Below are 19,593 nucleotides of genomic sequence, written 5' to 3' on the forward strand. Positions count from 1 at the left end.
CTGATTTCCATATTTAACAACATATTCCCGATTTTCATATTTAACTCCAGATTTGCAATTGTTGGAAGTTACTGTCTGATCTACTCATTAATAACCCTAGAGTAGATTAGCTCACTATTTTTATTGTGTGGAGATGCCGGCATTGGACTGGGGTGCCCTGAAGGAACTAAGCTCCGAAAGCTAGTTATTCCAAATAACCTGTTGGACTTTAACCTGGTGTTGTAAGACTTCTTACTATTTTTATTGATCCAGGCCATTATTTCTTGGTTTTGTAATAAATGTTATGTCACTGTCCTCAATATAGTTTAATAAATGTTTTGCAAAAATGTGTCGTATCTAAATACACCGCATTATTTTTGCCACATTACTGCTTTACAGCACGTGTTTGTTTACACTATGACCTATAATCTTTAGAATATTTTTATTCTATGGTCCCAATTAATCATTTTCATCTTCAAAGCATGCAGTTCAGCTGATCTGCAGTTTTTGGTATTGCATTCTAGTGACATCATTTTTCTGACAGAACATAAGAGTTTCATTGATAATAAAAATAGAGGATGCTGGAAATACTCAGCAGGTCAGGCAGCATTTATAGAGAGAGGATAGCACTTCAGCTCAATGATCTTTTATCAAAACAAAGCAAAGAGGAGGCTCATTAACACCTTTTCAAGGACAATTAGGGATGTGCAACAAACGTTGATCGTCAATGGCATTTAGATACCAAGCAAGAATGATAAAAGGGAAGAGGGAGAGATTTAGGGAACTTAAGACGCAGGTTTGAACGCTTCGGCCGCCAATTGTGGAGAGATGAAAATCAGGGATTCACAAGAGGCCAGAGTTGGAGGAGTGCAAACATTTCAGAGGAGGTTAGAGATCGACAAAGGAATGAGACCGGGGGGATTTGAAATCAAGGAGGAATTATTTTAAAATTGAGGCATTGCCAGAGCAGGTGCCAGTGTTGGTTAGTGAGTATGGAGGCCTTGGATGAACAAGACTTGATGTGAGTTAAGATATGGGCAGAAGAGTTTTTGATGAGCTTTAGTCTATTAATGGTGTGGGTGGGAGCCTGGCCAGAAGAGCATTGGAATACTCAAGCTAGAGGTAAGAGGTAGAATACTGTTTCAGCGGAGTTGGGGCAGAGATGGTTTATCTTATTGAAATGATTGGAAACATGAATGATCTGAAGCTGAATTCCATCCAAAACGGATACCAAGGCAGAGGAGACATTGACAATGGTAGGCAAACAAAAGTAGTTCCTAGCAGAGAACAGAGGGCTTCTGGCAGTAACTCAAGATAATGGCTTCAGGCGTCCTAATATATAATCGGAGGAAACTTCTGCTTGTCTATTACTGGATATCGGAAAAGCCACTTGTCAATCAGAGGTAGTGGAAGAGATTAAGAGACAAGGGCGGCATGGTGGCACAGTGGCAAGCACTACTGCCTCACAGCTCCAAGGACCTGGGTTCAATGCCTGTCTCAAGTGACTGTATGGAGATTGCACTTTCTCCCCGTGTCTGCGTGGGTTTCCTCCGGGTGCTCCGGTTTCCTCCCACAGTCCAACGATGTGCAGGTTAGATGCATTGGCCATGCTAAATTGCCCCCTAGTGTCCAACAGTTAGATAGGGTTACTGGGTTACAGGGATAGGGTGGAGGTGTGAGCTTAAGTAGATTGCTCTTTCAAGGGCCAGTGTAGACTCGATGGGCTGAATGACCTCTTTCTGCACCGTAAATTTTATGATTCTATGGTGGTTAGGCACCGCTGAGGACTATACCCAAGGAGAGGGTATAGAAAACAATGAACTAACATTGAAGGCAGATGTGCAGCAGTTTGATGAGATTTGAGTTGAAAGATTCACACCTTGGTGAGAGCATATGGGAAGATATAAATATAGTAGAGGAATACATGATATACCTCTTCGCAGGCTAACACGCATCAAGATTCAGGACCCTATTACATCAAATTAACTTTGTGCCATCGCTTCTCGGCCTTTTGGCTAAGATCAAGTGTCTGTAGATTGAGCCTTTCGTTCAGATCTGGTATGTCTCTCTTGTGGGGACCATGAATTGGATTCAATTTGAATTAGTTTTTTGGAGCAGGCGAGGAGCTGAATTAGGGGTTCGCCCCTGACCCACACTCTGAGCCCTGGCTTGGTAACTCAGAAAAGGAAAAAAAAATTCTTTTTTAAAAAATTAACTTTGTGCCTTGTTATATGATAATAACCTCCATCATCCAAAGGTGGAACATGAATAAAGCGTAGTTGCATGGAAGCCTCCATCTTTTCAATGTCTCAGGCACTTGACTATTCATGTGCAAATTAGACTGAATACTTGACTTTTGTGGCTGTTGCAATCATGTCTGATGCCATCCTCGCCTAACATCCATGGATGCATATTTTCACCAAGGATTATTGGATACCGAGCAAGCATGAAAAAAGACAAAGGAACAAACAGGATCATGTTAAATTAGTTAACAAATTTATTATGAACAATCTGTGTGATCATAAGAACACAAGAACTAGGAGCAGGAGTAGGCCATCTGGCCCCTCGAGCCTGCTCCACCATTCAATGAGATCATGGCTGATCTTTTGTGGACTCAGCTCCACTTTCCATCCCGAACACCATAAACCCTTAATCCCTTTATTCTTCAAAAAACTATCAATCTTTATCTTAAAAACATTTAATGAAGGAATTCCATAGATTCACAACCCTTTGGGTGAAGAAGTTCCTCCTAAACTCAGTCTTAAATCTACTTCCCCTTATTTTGAGGCTATGCCCCCTAGTTCTGCTTTCACCCGCCAGTGGAAACAACCTGCCCACATCTATCCTATCTATTCCCTTCATAATTTTATATGTTTCTATAAGATCCCCCCTCATCCTTCTAAATTCCAACGAGTACTGTCTCAGTCTGCTCAACCTCTCCTCGTAATCCAACCCCTTCAGCTCTGGGATTAACCTAGTGAATCTCCTCTGCACTCCTTCCAGTGCCAGTACGTCCTTTCTCAAGTAAGGAGACCAAAACTGAACACAATACTCCAGGTGTGGCCTTACTAACACCTTATACAATTGCAGCAGAACCTCCCTAGTCTTAAACTCCATCCCTCTAGCAATGAAGGACAAAATACCATTTGCCTTCTTAATCACCTGTTGCACCTGTAAACCAACTTTTTGCAACTCATGCACGAGCACACCCAGGTCTCTCTGCACAGCAGCATGTTTTAATATTTTATCATTTAAATAATAATCCCTTTTGCTGTTATTCCTACCAAAATGGATAACCTCACATTTGTCAACATTGTATTCCATCTGCCAGACCCTAGCCCATTCACTTAGCCTATCCAAATCCCTCTGCAGACTTCCAGTATCCTCTGCACTTTTTGCTTTACCACTCATCTTAGTGTCGTCTGCAAACCTGGACACATTGCCCTTGGTCCCCAACTCCAAATCATCAATGCAAATTGTGAACAGTTGCCAACCAGAGAAACACCCATTAATCCCCACTCTTTGCTTTCTATTAATTAACCAATCCTCTATCCATGCTACTACTTTCCCCTTAATGTCATGCATCTTTATCTTATGCAGCAACCTTTTGTGTGGCACCTTGTCAAAGGCTTTCTGGAAATCCAGATATACCACATCCATTGGCTCCCCGTTATCTCAAAAAATTCCACTAAATTAGTTAGGCACGACCTGCCCTTTATGAACCCATGCTGCGTCTGCCCAATGGGACAATTTCCATCCAGGTGCCTCGCTATTTCTTCCTTGATGATAGATTCCAGCATCTTCCCTACTACTGAAGTTAAGCTCACTGGCCTATAATTACCCGCTTTCTGCCTACCTCCTTTTTTAAACAGTGGTGTCACGTTTGCTAATTTCCAATCCGCCGGGACCACCCCAGAGTCTAGTGAATTTTGGTAAATTTTCACTAGTGCATTTGCAATTTCCCTAGCCATCTCTTTTAGCACTCTGGGATGCATTCCATCAGGTCCAGGAGACTTGTCTACCTTTAGCCCCATTAGCTTGCCCATCACTACCTCCTTGGTGATAACAATCCTCTCAAGGTCCTCACCTGTCATAGCCTCATTTCCATCAGTCACTGGCATGTTATTTGTGTCTTCCACTATGAAGACCGACCCAAAAAACCTGTTCAGTTCCTCAGCCATTTCCTCATCTCCCATTATTAAAGCTCCCTTCTCATCCTCTAAAGGACCAATATTTACCTTAGCCACTCTTTTTGTTTTATATACTTGTAGAAACTTTTACTATCTGTTTTTATATTCTGAGCAAGTTTACTCCCATAATCGATCTTACTCTTCTTTATAGCTTTTTTGGTAGCTTTCTGTTGCCCCCTAAAGATTTCCCAGTCCTCTAGTCTCCCACTGATCTTTGCTACTTTGTATGTTTTTTCCTTCAATTTGATACTCTCCCTTATTTCCTTAGATATCCACGGTCGATTTTCCCTCTTTTTACCGTCCTTCCTTTTTGTTGGTATAAACCTTTGCTGAGCACTGTGAAAAATCACTTGGAAAGTTCTCCACTGTTCCTCAACTGTTTCACCATAAAGTCTTTGCTCCCAGTCTACCTTAGTTAGTTCTTCTCTTATCCCATTGTAATATCCTTTTTTTAAGCACAAAACACTAGTGCTTGATTTTACCTTCTCACCCTCCATCTGTATTTTAAATTCCACCATATTGCGATCGCTCCTTCCGAGAGGATCCCTAACTATGAGATCCTGAATCAATCCTGTCTCATTACACAGGACCAGATCTAGGACCGCTTGTTCCCTCGTAGGTTCCATTATATACCGTTAGAACATAGAACATAGAACACTACTGCACAGAACAGGCCCTTTGGCCCTCGATGTTGTGCCGAGCTTTGTCCGAAACCAAGATCAAGTTATCCCACTCTCTGTCACTCAGGTGTGCTCCATGTGCCTATCCAATAACCGCTTGAAAGTTCCGAAAGTGTCTGACTCCACTATCACTGCATGCAGTCCATTCCACACCCTAACCACTCTGAGTAAAGAACCTACCTCGGACATCCCTCCGATATCTCCCACCCTGAATCTTATAGTTATGCCCCCTTGTAACACTACATCCACCCGAGGAAATAGTCTCTGAACGTCCACTCCAACTATCCCCCTCATCATCTTATAAACCTCTATTAAGTCGCCTCTCATCCTCCTTCCCTCCAATGATAAAAGCCCTAGCTCCCTCAACCTTTCCTCATAAAGACCTATCCTCCAATCCAGGCAGCATCCTGGTAAATCTCAACTCTCTTTCAGGTCAGTCCGTTTTTCTCTGGAAGGTAACTCAACAATTTATCCCAATTTTTAAGAACATCCTTGTTTTCCAATTTAATTTGACATATGTCAAATTCAGTCATCTGGATTTGGTTCGTCACTTTGAGTTAGAATCATTAAAACCTACTTTTACTCTCCTTCCCTTACAAAGTACCTTTTAGTCTTACAACATCAGGTTATCGCGGATACATTCTATAAACTCCTCAAGGCTGCCTTGACCGACCTGGTTAAACCAATCAACATGTAGATTAAAATCCCCCATGATAACTGCTGTACCATTTCTACATGCATCAGTTATTTCTTTGTTTATTGCCTGCCCCACCATAATGTTACTATTTGGTGGCCTATAGATTACTCCTATCAGTGACTTTTTCGTCTTACTATTCCTGATTTCCACCCAAATGGATTCAACCTTATTCTCCATAGCACCAATGTCATCCCTTACTGTTGCCCGGATGTCATCCTTAAATAACAGAGCTACACCACCTCCCTTACCATCCACTCTGTCCTTCCGAAAAGTTTGATACCCTCGGATATTTAACTCCCAGTCGTGACCATCCTTTAACCATGTTTCAGTAATGGCCACTAAATCATGGTCATTCACGATGATTTGCGCCATCAATTCATTTACCTTATTCCGAATACTACGAGCATTCAGGTAAAGTACACTTATGTTGGCTTTTTTACCTCTGTTCTGAATCTTAACACCTCGATCAGTAACCTCTCCTAAGTTATATTTCCTCTTAACCTTTCTCCTAATTTTCCTGCCGCGTCACTTACCATTAATGTTTTCACTTCCCGTTGTATTTCTTTTAGTATTCCTGGTCCTAGTCACTGAGCTCCCCTCAGTCACTGTACCTTGTACTGTCGCCCTTTTTGATTTTTGACTATGGCTTCTCTGCCTTACACTTTCCCCCTTACTGCCTTTTATTTCTGTTCCTGTTTTACTACCTTCCAACTTCCTGCATCGGTTCCCATCCCCCTGCCACATTAGTTTAAACTCTCCCCAACAGCTCTAGCAAACACCCCCCCCCCATGGACATCGGTTCCAGTCCTGCCCAGGTGCAGACCGTCCGGTTTGTACTGGTCCCACCTCCCCCAGAACCGGTTCCAATGTCCCAGGAATTTGAATCCCTTCCTCTTGCACCATCTCTCGAGCTACGCATTCATCCTCTCTATCCTGACATTCCTACTCTGACTAGCTCGTGGCACTGGTGGCACTGGTAGCAATCCTGAGGTGCCTTTGAGGTGCTACTTTTTAGTTTAACTCCTAGCTCCCTAAATTTAGCTTGTAGGACCTCGTCCCGTTTTTTACCTATATCGTTGGTGCCTATGTGCACCACGACAGCTGGCTGCTCACCCTCCCCCCCCAGAATGTCCTGCAGCCGCTCCGAGACATCCTTGACCCTTGCACCAGGGAGGCAACATACCATCCTGGAGTCTCGATTGTGTCCGCAGAACCGCCTGTCTATTCCCCTTACAATTGAGTCCCCTATCACTATAGCCCGGCCATTCTTCTTCCTGCCCAGCTGCACAGCAGAGTCAGCCACGGTGCCATGAACCTGGCTGCTGCTGCCTTCCCCTGGTGAGCCATCTCCCTCAACAGTATCCAAAGCGGTATATCTGTTTTGCAGGGAGATGACCGCAGAGGACACCTGCACTGCCTTCCTACTCTTGCTCTGTCTTTTGGTCACCAATTTTCTATCTCCCTCAGTACCTTTCACCTGCGGTGTGACCAACTCGCTAAACGTGCTATCCACGACGTCCTCAGCATCGCGGATGCTCCAAAGTGAGTCCATCTGCAGCTCCAGAGCCGTCAAGTGGTCTAACAGGAGCTGCAACTGAACACACTTCTTGCACGTGAAGGAGCCAGGGACAGTGGACGTGTCCCTGAGCACCCACGTCGCACACGAGGAGCATGACATGGGTCTGCGATCTCCTGCCATGTCTTCAACCTTCGGTTAACTTCAACAATTACAATTTCCCACCCCAAAAATTTTAATAAATAAACAACGAAGAACAAAATAAATAAATATACCAATGAAAAGAAAAAGAAAACAGAAAAACTACTTACCAGTTATTTACCAAGGATAAAAAGCACTTCCTTCCCACCCAGCTTTGAATTCCCACCTAGAATCAAATTCCCAAACTCACTCTTAGCTGTGTCTCACTCTGGCTGTGTCTCACTCTGGCTGTCTGGGAGAACTCACTGGGAGTGAATTTACAAGTTGCTCTTTTTAAACTGTCCTGAATGGACTCCCCTCCCCCACCTGCTTTTCGATCAAGGTAGATTTAAGTGACTGACACTTAACTGCCAACCAGTTATGTGAGTGGGTGGGGCAGCCCTTGTTAACCTACACTGCACAATTCTAGCTTAATTTAAATTAATTTAAACTCCTGAAATTTAAAAGGAGCCGCCTTATTGATTTAATTCAAATCCCACCTAGATTCAAATTCCCAAACTCACTCTTAGCTGTGTCTCACTCCTGGCTGTCTCTTCTCTGGCTCACTGGGAGAACTCATAATTGCAGTGTTGAAAAGCTGATCTAAGGCAACTACAAAAGATCACAAAGAGGTTAATGCCTAATCTGTCTTAACAAGAATAATATTTTTTCTTGGCAACTATTACACTTACTTTCCACATTCACTTGCCGAGTGAAGTTTCTATTTATATATACTTTCTGATTAGCAACTTAGCTCACCTATCAACTAAGGCAAATTGCATGACGGTATAATTGTACAACCACAGCAACTTTCAAACCAATCTAGGCCCAAGAATCCTTGAGCACAACATTATGGAGAAAATATAGCTGACTAGCATCAGAAATCATAAACAGGCTCAATTAAAACAGCAAACTTTGCCAGTCAACACCAAAGATTATAAAACTGTTAAATGAACACGGGTACAGAAAATGTTTAAAATCTTCCAAAAAAGGGCAGTGGTTAGTACTGCTGCCTTACGACGCCGAGGACACGGGTTCAATCCCAGCCCCCAGGTCACTGTCCATGTGGAGTTTGCACATTCTCCCAGTGTCTGCGTGGATTCCACTCCCACAACCCAAAAAGGTGTGCAAGGTAGGTGGATTGGCCACACTAAATTGCCCCTTAATAAAAAAATAATTGGGTACTCTTAATTTTTTTTGAAATTCTTCTATAAATATATCAGAGACAATCAACATTGGATTCTATAAAAATATGAGAAGTTTCCTGATCATGTAACAAATGCTGTTTCTTGACATTGATGAAACAGGGCTGTGTTCAAAATTCTAGTCCTTTTACAGCCATCAGCAGATCTAATTTGGATTCACATGGCCAGTTCATGAGTGTTGCGGAAAACTAGGTCACTTTTGCAGAGTACAATTTAAAATGTTACCAAGACTAACCCTTCAATAAATCAACAGATACAGCTAGCTATGTAAGGGGAAACAGGTTTTTAGATTTAGATTACTCACTTTTTCCATTAATCACTTTTACACATAAACATGAAAAAATAATGAAAGCCAACCACAGAAAATAGAAAATGTTAGCGGAAGAAATTGCTACATGTGTGTCAGAATTGATATAAGTAATAATAAAGATGTCCCAAGTATTATAACAGCACAGGTCAAGGGAAAAACCAGCAGGCAAGGGGTTAAAATGTTGGACCTTAAAGAAAAATCACCTGCGCTGGAGATAATTCAATCATTTCACAGGGCATTAGATAAGAAAGGGGACCCATGTCACAGAAAGCATGGCTCTAGCCTGTCTGTAGGAGATTTATTGTCCAGCCCAGTGCAGGGGATAAAAACACATTAACACCCCATCCAGAAGTTCAGGGTAAAGGAAATATGTTGGTCAGAATCCAGGAGATTGTAAAGAAGCATTGTATTAGCCGATTGTTTTCCCATTAAAGGGACCAGAAAATATGCATACTGATCACCTTACATTGTTCCGACTGAATTGATGGCATCAATGCCTACTTGTAAATCTGAAAGAACCTTAAATATATATGCGTGTAATTCTGACTATGATCAGAGCTGACTTTTGCGCGCTAAGGATGGCAGCAGAACTTGCCTCTCCTGTGTGCACGCAGCAATTCCGAATAAACTCAACTTTTACAACTCCACACGGTCTAGAAAAGACTGAGCATTTCTTCCCTCCAACAAAAAGGAATTAGGAAAAAGCAATCTTCAAAGCTTTCATATCCAAACAATAGAATCATACAGTAAAAGCCGGTAATTCTGCCTGCCATGCCTGTGCCAGCTCTTTGAAAGAGCTGTCCAAATTAGTTCCACACCACAGTTCCTCTCCATAACCCTTCAAAGTAGTTCTCTTCACTACAGATCTCATTTCCATTTAAAAGTTACAATGAAATCTGATTCCACTACCTTTTCAGGGAATGCAATCCCCTTCCCTAAAACAATTTCTTCTAATTTTTCCTCTAAATCAGTGTTCTACAAATAGTCGATCGTGATCGATAAATCCCGGGGTGTCAGACAATCGATTGCCGTTGCCTGCCGAACCACAACAAATTGTGGTAGTCTCAGGATTTCTCATAATGACGAGTGAATCAGCTCATTGCATGTCGAACTGCGCCAAATTGCACGTCAGGATTTCTTATAATGAAAGCGAATCAGTTAATTGCGTGCCGAAATACACCAAAAATCTGTAGGGCTCGGGTTACGAGATTCTCGTAGGCGCAAAAACTTGGAATAATCTGGCTGAAGCCAGAATGATGAGCGAGGAGCCAGGGACCTCCAAGAGAGCAAAAAAATACCATTTCCACCAGGAATGGGAAAACAAATTCATTTTTACAAATGTCAAAAACAATACCAGTTGCGAACAGAGTGTCGCCTTGAGTGACCCATGCAGACACAGAGGATGGGCAAACTCCACACAGACAGTGACCTGGGGCCCAGATCGAACCCTGGTCCTTGGCACTGTGAGGCAGGAGTGCTAAGTACTGTCGCCCTAGAAGATTTTCCCTTTAAACACCACAACTTGGGTTAAAGGGAATTGTGAGAACCCAACGGTTGTGTCATCCGCTGGCAAAACATGAGAAACCATGAATTGATGGACACACACGCACGCACACACACACAACCCTGGGCAGTATGTTTGTTTTGATCGTCTGCACTCTCCCCGCTAGCAAGAATGGGAGTGCTGTCATGAAAATGTCGCTTTAAGAAATGTTTGGCTGCTCATATTACTGCAGTGATGTCAGAGTGTGGGTGGAGCTGGGCTGTCCTATCAGCTTTTTACTTTAGTTTTTGAGCAGGCTGCCGGGTGTGTTTTAGTTTCGTTTTCAGATCTGGATAGCTGCAGTCACAGCCAGAAGGTGTACGAGTTTCTCTCTGTAATCTAAGGACTGTAAATCGATCCTGGTGATTTAAAACTAAGAACAGTAGTAACTTTAATCTAATATGCTCCTGTTGAAAGGTGTTTCTTCTGTCTTCTGGTTGTTGTTTGGGAAGTTATTAATCATTACCTAGTGTTGTAGTCTTTGGGGGTTGTATTTGAATTCATGGTTGCTAAGATGTTCACTGTATGTTTTACAAAGGTTAACTTGAGTTCATAGAATTAACATTGTTTTGTTTAAAAAATATACTTTTCCATTTCGGCTGTACCACACCTGTAGAGCAGGCCGTGTGCTCCCCATACCACAATCTATTAAAAGCTGTGGGTCAGGTGAACTCCATGATACACTTTGGGGTTCTCAAAACCCTGGCAGGTCATCCACATAGAGTGAAATGCTATGCTCTTTGTCTTCACCCCCCTTCACCCCCCCCTCTCCCACCACCCCCAGTATATGGTCTGTGATATCCTTTCACAGAATGCCTTGTTGGCTAGGAGTGCCATGTCCAGCCTCATGCTGATTGGCTGTTGCGGGGAAAATTTGCATCAGTGCATTGCGGTCACCGTATCTTGAAGGTGGTTTGTGGAGGAGCTGTTGTCAAGTGACAGTTAAACCCCAACACTTCTTCAGTGTTTCCCTCCTTACCTCCTCCTCTAACCAAAAAAAAAGACAATCACTGTAAAGATCCCAGCCAAGTAAAGATCAAGAGGGAGACTCGAGGGCAGGTAGAAGTAGAAAGAAGTTGAACCGTGACATCACAGCCTGCAGGTAAGTGATTGGCTGGTGACTGGTAAGTAGTTTTTCTTTTCCCTGAGGTGTTATCGTGCGGGGCTGAGTGAGTGTTTGCTGAGATGGGGAGTAAATTTTTTTTAAACTTACTGTTGAGAGTTTCCAGCTGAATCCAGTCGGAGTGAGGACAGAGTGTCTGCTGGGTAAGTAGTAAAGATTTAAATTGTCTGCGCAGGCCCACAACAGCTGATTGCTGTTCTCGTGTGGGGCGCAGTGGTTGCTGGTTAAGTGTTTTATTTTTACCTGTATTTAGGTTGGGCAGTTTCTAAACCCTAGACACTATACTTGTAGAGTCCCCCACCTTTCCACCTCCATTAACCTAAGGGGTAGAGTGAATAACAGGTAAGCTCTTTCTTTCTTTTTCTTTTTTTTAATCTAGAGGGGATGGCAGGGAAAGCAGTGCAATGTTCCTCCTGCAGAATGTTTGAGGTGAGGGACGACGTCAGTGTCCCTGCTGATTTCACCTGTGGGAAGTGCACCCATCTCCAGCTCCTCAGAAACCGCGTTAGGGAACTGGAGCTGGAGCTGGATGGAACTTCGGATCATTCGGGAGGTAGAGGTGGTCATAGATAGTAGCTTCAGGGATGTAGTTACTCCGAAGAATCAAGATAGATGGGTGACGGTGAGAGGGGCTGGGAGGAAGCAGACAGTGCAGGGATCCTCTGTGGTCGTTCCCCTCAGTAACAAGTATACCGTTTTGGATACTGTTGAGGGGGACGACTGTTGAGTGGTGTAAGCCACGGTGAACAGATCTCCAGCTCTGAGTCCGTCCCTGCGGCTCAGAAGGGAAGGAGGGAGAGCAGGAGAGCAATAGTTATTGGAGACTCGATAGTTAGAGGGACAGATAGACGGTTCTGCGGCAGAGAAAAAGACTCATGGATGGTATGCTGCCTCCCGGGTGCCAGGGTCCGTGACGTCTCGGACCGTGTTTTCAGAATCCTTAAAGGGGAGGGGGAGCAGTCACAAGTCGTGGTTTACATCGGTACCAACGACATAGGTAAGAGAAGGGATGGGGATTTAAAACCGGAATTTAGGGAGCTAGGGTGGAAGCTGAGAGCCAGGACAAACCATGTTGTCATCTCTGGTTTGTTGCCGGTGCCACGTGCTAGTGAGGTGAGGAACAGGGAGAGAGTGCAGATAAACACGTGGCTGCAGGGATGGTGTAGGAGGGAGGGTTTCAGGTACGTGGATAATTGGAGCACATTCTGGGGAAGGTGGGACCTGTACAGACAGGACGGTTTGCACCTGAACCAGAGGGGCACCAATATCCTGGGAGGGAAATTTGCTACGGCTCTTCGGGGGGGGTTTAAACTAATTTGTCAGGGGGCTGGGAAAACGAGCTGTAGTCCAGAAGCCAGTGTCGAGAGTAGCGAGGTACTGAGGAGGGTATCAAGGTCGCAGGAGTTTACCGGCAGACAGAAAGGTGGGTTGAAGTGTGCTACTTCAATGCAAGGAGCATCCGGAATAAGGTAGGTGAACTTGGAGCGTGGATTGGTACTTGGGACTACGATGTTGTGGCCATTATGGAGACATGGTTAGAACAGGGACAGGAGTGGTGGTTGGAAGTTCCGGGGTATAGATGTTTAAGTAAGAGTAGGGAAGGGGGTAAAAGAGGTGGAGGAGTGGCATTGTTAATCAAGGATAGTTTAACGGCTGCAGAAAGGCAGTTTGAAGGGGATCTGCCTACTGAGGTAATATGGGCCGAAGTTAGAAATAGGAAAGGAGCAGTCACATTATTAGGAGTTTTCTATAGGCCCCCAAATAGTAATAGAGATGTGGAGGAAGAAATTGCAAAACAGATTATGGATAGAGTGGAGGTCTCAGGGTAGTTGTCATGGGTGACTTTAACCACTTCTGGTTGCGGCTATGCAGAGCTAAGTCGCACGTTCGGCAGCTCCCGCGTGGAACGGACTTTTGGGCTCTTTTCAGGGCCTCCAACGGCATTTTTTCGACATTTCCCGGTGTGGGAAGAAGATTGCAACATTCCCCTGACAGTGTATGGCTTGGACCAGGAGCGGGGCGACTAAAAAAAAGTGGTGATGAACCCAAAGAAAGTGCGAGGGAAGAAGAGCAAGCTGGCAGCAGGCGGGGACCAGGCAGTGTGGATGCAGTGGGCACAGGAGGTTATCCAGCGCTGCTTCAGGGAGCTCAAAGCGGACCTGCTGGAGCCGATGAAGGCTTCCATTGATAAGCTGCTGGAGACCCAGACGATCCAGGGGGTGGCAATCTGCAAGGTCCGACAAAAGATCTCCGATAACGAGGACGAGATCTTCGGCCTTGCGGTAAAGGTGGAGGCGCACGAGGCGCTCCATAAGAAATGGCAGGAACGGTTCGAGGAGATGGAGAATCGGTCGAGGCGGAAGAATCTGCTGATCCTGGGCCTCCCGGAGGGGCTGGAGGGGTCGGACGTGGGGGCCTATGTGGTCACCATGTTAAACTCGCTGATGGGAGCGGGGTCCTTCCAGGGGCCCCTGGAGCTGGAAGGGGCCCATAGAGTGCTGGCGAGGAAGCCCAAGGCTAACGAGCCGCTGCGGGCGGTGCTGGTGCGGTTTCATCAGTTTGTGATCGGGAGTGCGTGCTCAGGTGGGCCAAGAAAGAGAGGAGCAGCAGGTGAGAGAACGAGGAGGTTCGAATATACCAGGACTGGAGCGCGGAGGTGGCGAAGAAGAGGGCCGGGTACAACCGGGCGAAGGCGGTGCTGCACAGGAAGGGGGTGAAGTTTGGCATGCTGCAGCTGGCGCGACTGTGGGTCACCGACAAGGACTGGCACCAGTATTTTGAGTCCCCGGAGGAGGCATGGGCCTTTGTTCAGGCCGAGAAGCTGGACACAAACTGAGGGTCGGGTTGGGTGGTCGGAGATTGCTGTTGGTGTGTTACATTTTATGGGGGGGGGGTTCTTTGCTCTTGTTTCTTTTTAATTTGGTGTGGGTGGTTAGGGTGGGTTCGGCACTGTTTTGGTTGGGTCTGACAGGGGGGATGGGGCCCCGCGGGGGAGGGGGAGGCCCCAGCCGGGGGTGAGGGGGCTGGGCCTGTAAAAGGAGCTGCGTCAGAGGTGGCGGGTCCGGCAGGTGGAAAGCGCGGGCTTTTTCACACGCTGAAGGGTGGAGGGGGCGGGGCAGCGAGGGTTGTTTCCCACGCTTGGGAGGAAGGGGGAGGCGGAGAGCCTACTGATGGGTAATGGAGGAGGAGGGGATGTCCCACAATGGGAGGAGTCGAAGGAGAGGCAGGAGTGGCCGGGGTCAGCAGGAGTCAGCTGACTTGCGGGAGAGCAATGAGGGGAGCAACGCAGCTCGGAGGGGTCCTAGCTTGGGGGGGGGGGGATTGCTGCTGGTATGGTCAAGGGGGCGCTGGAGCGAGTAGAGGGGGTTGCGACGGGGGTCTGCCGCCGTGGGGTACGGGCCAGGCGTGGGGTGTGGGCGCGTAGCCCCCTGATCCGGCTGATAACCTGGAATGCAAGAGGACTGAACGGGCCGGTCAAGCGGGCCCGGGTGTTCGCGCACCTGAAGGCGGATGTGGTCATGCTCCAGGAGACACACCTGAAGGTGACAGACCAGGTAAGATTGAGGAAGGGGTGGGGAGGTCAGGTGTTTCATTCGGGGCTGGATGCCAAAAATCGGGCGGTGGCAACCTTGGTGGGAAACAGGGTGTCGTTCGAGGCGTCGAGCATTGTGATAGACAATGGCAGTAGGTATGTAATGGTAAGTGGTAAGCTGCAAGGGGAGAGGGTGGTGCTGGTCAACGTGTACGCCCCGAACTGGGACGATGCGGGTTTTATGCGGCGCATGCTGTGTCGGATCCCGGATTTGGAAGTGGGGGGCCTGAGAATGGGGGGGGGGGACTTTAACACGGTGTTGGATCCGGCACTGGACCGCTCCAGGTCTAGGACGGGTAGGAAGCCGGCGGAGGCTAAAGTGCTGAGGGGGTTTATGGACCAGATGGGAGGGGTGGACCCTTGGAGATTTGCAAGGCCGGGGACTAGGGAATTTTCATTCTTCTCGCATGTTCATAAGGCCTATTCCCGGATCGACTTTTTTATTATGAGCAGGGCGCTGATAGCGAGAGTAGAGGATACCGAGTACTCGGCGATAGCCATTTCGGATCACGCCCCGCATTGGGTAGACCTAGAGCTGCGGAGAGGGACCAGCGCCCGTTGTGGCACTTGGAGGTGGGGCTGTTGGCGGACGAGGTAGTGAGTGAGCGGGTCTGAGGAAGCATAGAGAGGTACCTGGAGGCCAACGATAACGGGGAGGTCCGAGTGGGGATGGTCTGGGAGGCGCTAAAGGCGGTGGTTAGGGGAGAGCTGATCTCCATTAGGGCCCACAAGGAGAGGAGAAAGCAGAGGGAGAGGGAGAGGCTGGTGGGGGAGATGGTGATTGTAGACAGGAGGCAGACGGAGGTGCCTGAGGAGGGACTGTTGAGGGAGTGGCATAGCCTCTAGGCCGAATTCGACCTGTTGACCACCAGGAACGCGGAGGCGCAGTGGAGGAAGGCCATGGGGGTGATTTATGAATATGGGGAAAAGGCAAGTCGGATGCTGGCGCATCAGCTTCGGAAGCGGGGCGCAGCTAGGGAGATCGGGGGAGTTAAGGACAGGGGAGGGAGTGGGGTTGGCATCAATGGGGTCTTCAGGGACTTTTATGAGGAACTGTATCAATCCGAGCCCCCACTGGAGGAGGGAGGGATGGGCCGCTTTCTGGACCAATTGAGGTTCACGAAGGTGGAGGAGGGACTGGTGGCGGGATTAGGGGCCCCGATTGGGCTGGAGGAATTGGAGGGATAGGGAGCATGCAGGCGGGGAAGGCACCGGGGCCAGACGGTTTCCCGGTCGAATTCTACAAAAAATGTGTGGACCTGTTGGGCCCGTTGCTGGTTAGGACCTTCAATGAGGCAAGGGAGGGGGGGCTTTGCCCCCGACGATGTCCCGGGCACTGATCTCCTTGATCCTGAAGCGGGACAAGGATCCCCTGCAGTGTGGGTCTTACAGGCCGATTTTGTTGTTAAACGTAGATGCCAAGGTGCTGGCAAAGGTCTTAGCCACGAGGATTGAGGATTGTGCCGCAGGTCATCCACGAAGACCAGACGGGGTTCGTGAAGGGGAGGCAGTTGAACCCGAATGTCCGGAGGCTCCTGAACGTTATTATGATGCCGGCGACGGAGAGGGAGGCAGAGATAGTGGTGGCGATGGACGCTGAGAAGGCCTTCGATAGGGTAGAGTGGGGGTACTTGTGGGAGGTGCTGAAGAGGTTCGGGTTTGGGGAGGGATTAGTCAGATGGGTTAGGCTGTTGTACGAGATCCCGATGGCGAGTGTGGCCACGAACAAGAGGAGGTCGGACTACTTTCGGTTGCATCGAGGGATGAGGCAGGGGTGTCCCCTGTCCCCCCTGCTCGTCGCACTGGCGACTGAACCCCTGGCTATGGCACTGAGGGAGTCGAGGAACTGGAGGGGGTTGGTGCGGGGTGGGGAGGAGCATAGGATGTCGCGCTATGCGGACGACTTGCTGCTATATGTGGCGGACCCGGTGGGGGGAATGCCGGAGGTAATGAGGATCCTCAGGGAGTTCGGGGATTTCTCAGGGTACAAGCTCAACATGGGGAAGAGCGAGTTGTTCGTGGTTCACCCAGGGGACCAGGAGAGGGGGATTGGCGAGCTCCCATTAAAAAGGGCGGAGAAGAGCTTCAGGTATTTAGGGGTCCAGGTGGCCAGGAGCTGGGGGACCCTGCATAGACTTAATTTCACGAGGCTAGTGGAGCAAATGGAGGAGGGGTTTAAGAGGTGGGACGCGTTGCCACTGTCCCTGGCGGGTAGGGTGCCGTCAGTTAAGATGACGGTGCTCCGACTTCCGGTTGCGGCGATGCTCAGCTAAGCCGCACGTTTCGGCGGCTCCAGCTCTGACGAACTTTCGGGCTCTTTTTGAGAGCCCCAACGGGAAATTTTCACGAGAAAACCCGGTGTGGGGTGAAGCAACAGGGAGTCCCCCCCAGTGTGCAAGAAAAAGATCGGCGGCGGTGGCCAGATCACGGAGGATCCTCGAGGGCAGCGGCAGAGGAAAGAAAGAAACAAGGTGGCGTCGGAGGGAGCCCAGGCAACATGGGGACCGGACCAGGATGAATTTCTCAGACGGTGTGTGGAGGTGTTAAAAATGGAGGTGCTGGCCCCTATGTTACAGGCAATCGAGGGGCTTAAAGAGACACAAAAGGCCCAGGCGATACAGCTCCGTGTGGTGGAGCAGAAGGTAACTGAAAACGAGGACGAGATCCTGGGCCTAGCGGTCAAAATGGAGACGAGGCGCTTCATAAGAAGTGCATCGAAAGAATTGAAGTCCTGGAAAATAGATCAAGGAGAAAGAACCTCCGGATCCTGGGTCTCCCCGAGGGAGTGGAAGGAGCTGACGGCGGGGCTTATGCGAGCACGATGCTACATTCGCTAATGGGAGCTGAGGCCCCCTCGGGCCCCTTGGAAGGGGCTCACCGGGTCCCTGCGAGGAGACCAAAGGCTGGAGAACCACCAAGGGCGATGGTCGTGCGATTTCACCGCTTCAACGACAGAGAGGTTGTTTTGAGCTGGGCCAAGAAGGTACGAGATAGCAGATGGGAGAATGCGGTGATACGGGTGTATCAGGACTGGAGCGCGGAGGTGGCGAGAAGGAGGGCGAGTTTCAATCGAGCGAAGGAGGTGCTGCATAAGAAGAAAGTAAAGTTTGGGATGTTGCAGCTGGCGCGATTATGGGTCACTTACCAGGATAGACATTACTATTTTGAAACGTCGGAAGAAGCATGGACCTTCATCCAATAAGAGAAACTGAACCAGAACTGAGGGACTGATGTTGGAGGGGAAACGACAATGTTGATGTACAGAGAAGTAAATTGGGGAAAGGGAGGTTCACTGTATCGGGACAGTCTTTGACGGGGGGGGACACTGAGAAATGTGGACACCGGTGGGGGGGGGAAAAAGAGACACAGGCGGGGGATGGAGGATGGGAACGGGGCTGTAGGGGGAGCTGCGCCATAGGGGGCGGGATGGTTCTAGGAAAGCGCGGGTCTTTTCCCGCGCTAGAGATGATGGCGGGAAGATAGGCGCAAGGAGGATGGGAGTTCCACACACGGGGGGGTCAAGGAGAGAGCGGGAGAAGCCGGGGTCAATTGAAGTCAGCTGACTTTCGGAAGCAATATGGGGGGAGTAACCATGCTAGATGGGGATCTAGCAGGGGGGGGGGATAACTGGGTTGCTGCTGCTGTGATCGAAAGGGAGCTGGTAAGAGAAGAGGTGGTCGGGGCAGGAATGCGCCGCCTGGGGGACTGGTGGGTGCGCGGGACCGGGACGTGGGACTGGCCCAGAGAGGGTGATGGCTAGTCGACAGGGGAGGGGGGCGAGCAGCCCCCCCAGTCCGACTGATCACATGGAACGTGAGAGGCCTAAATGGGCCGATTAAGAGGGCCCGAGTGTTCGCGCACTTAAAAGGACTGAAGGCAGACGTGGCCATGCTTCAAGAGACGCATCTGAAGATGGCGGACCAGGTTAGGTTAAGGAAAGGATGGGTGGGACAGGTGTTCCACTCAGGGCTGGACGCAAAGAATAGAGGGGTGGCCATATTGGTGGGGAAACGGGTGTTCAAGGCTTGGAACATTGTAGCGGACAACGGTGGCAGATATGTGATGGTGAGTGGCAGACTGCAGGGAATGGAGGTCGTGCTGATAAATGTATATGCCCCGAACTGGGATGATGCGGGATTTATGAAGCGGATGCTGGGACGTATCCCGGACCTGGAGGTAGGAAACCTGGTAATGGGGGGGGGGGGGGGGGGGGAATACCGTGCTAGACCCAGGGTTAGATAGATCTAGATCCAGGACTGGAAGAAGGCCGGCAGCGGCCAAGGTGCTTAGGGTGTTTATGGACCAAATGGGGGGAGTGGATCCGTGGAGATTTGATAGGCCGCTGGCCAAAGAGTTCTCCTTTTTCTCCCATGTCCATAAGGTATACTCCCGGATAGATTTCTTCATTTTGGGAAGGTCACTGATTTTGAGGGTGGAAGGAACGGAGTACTCGGCCATAGCTGTTTCAGACCATGCCCCACATTGGGTGGATCTGGAACTAGGAGAGGAGAGGGAACAGCGCCCACTCTGGCGACTGGATGTGGGATTATTGGCGGATGAGGGAGTCTGCGGAAGGGT

At 48.4% G+C, this 19,593-nt stretch overlaps 1 non-coding gene across 1 annotated transcript; it reads left to right on the top strand.

Moving 5' to 3' along the window:
- The first annotated feature begins 1,974 nt into the window (after nt 1-1,974).
- On the top strand, nt 1,975-2,168 carry LOC140409691 (U2 spliceosomal RNA). Its single transcript, XR_011940482.1, has one exon. It is a non-coding gene; the product is annotated as a U2 spliceosomal RNA (small nuclear RNA).
- The last annotated feature ends 17,425 nt before the right edge of the window (nt 2,169-19,593 follow it).

The sequence above is a fragment of the Scyliorhinus torazame genome, chromosome 3, assembly GCF_047496885.1.
Source record: "Scyliorhinus torazame isolate Kashiwa2021f chromosome 3, sScyTor2.1, whole genome shotgun sequence".
NCBI lineage: Eukaryota > Metazoa > Chordata > Chondrichthyes > Carcharhiniformes > Scyliorhinidae > Scyliorhinus > Scyliorhinus torazame.